Source organism: Camelina sativa, chromosome 4 (genome assembly GCF_000633955.1).
Source record: "Camelina sativa cultivar DH55 chromosome 4, Cs, whole genome shotgun sequence".
Lineage (NCBI taxonomy): Eukaryota > Viridiplantae > Streptophyta > Magnoliopsida > Brassicales > Brassicaceae > Camelina > Camelina sativa.
In genome coordinates, this window is record NC_025688.1 from 10914052 (window position 1) to 10915112 (window position 1061).

The window sequence follows — 1061 nt, forward strand, 5'->3', positions numbered from 1 at the left end:
GTTTTTAATGAGGCAAATGGATCACTACGTCGAGTTATCTAGAAGTCATTACCAATGGGGAATGATGTACAAGTCACCATGACTTCTGTACTAATGCAAGTGACTTCTGTACTACTACAGATCACCTAGACGCTTCGTTGTTTTCTTATTTCCTTTACACGCCTTGTTGTTTTATTTTGAACTTCCTGTTGTTTGGAGTGTCGAGCCTTAGGGTTGATTATAAAACCCAATAGCGACGCCTCCTTGTTTGGTAGCGAAGAAGTTTTATGTAACAAGTATTGTTGAATCTTTCTTCTCTCAATCCAAACTCGTGAATGCGTTCATGATTCCGAGTTTCTAAACACTATGTGATTAAGAAACTCTTCACTTTATTTTCAAATCCATATAACCATCTAACACTTCTCACCATCGAATCATTGCTCTTCTCTCTCGAACATCACTTGTCGTCACTTGCAATCCACTTGTGCATCATCACCATCAATCCACGTCGCCTCTTACCTGTCATCAGCCTCCATCAGAGTTTCATCCTAGGGAGTTCGTATTAAAGGGCTGAGAGGCGGGCATAACCTTGTCTAGGTTTAAGGTGTCTTCAGGACATTCTGATGAGAAACAAAGGTGGAGCTGTTTCTTTGAGGTTCTGGAGGTGTTTCATGGTTATACATGGAGGGTAGAGCTAAACCAGAGATAGAGAGAGGGAAAGAAGAAAAGCTAGATACTCTATGTTTTCTTCTTCAGGTTTCTTTGTAGTAGTTCTCTAAGCTTGTATATGAAACATTGTATGTAAACTTTGGTTGATTGATAGTAGATGTTTGTGGGAGAAGATTCCCACAAGAGATGAACCCTCTGCATGAGGGGAACTCGTTAAATCTCTGTGTTATGTTTATGTTATGCATACTGTCTGTGAAGTAGATGAGGAGTAGAGGCAGAATCACGGTATGCGGTTTAATACAGAGGTGAATCGGGGTATGTGATTCTCAACTTTATATCTTAGTAATACTTCATTGCATACATCATTGCAGTTTTACCATTTAGTACGACTCTACATCATTGCAGTTTTACCA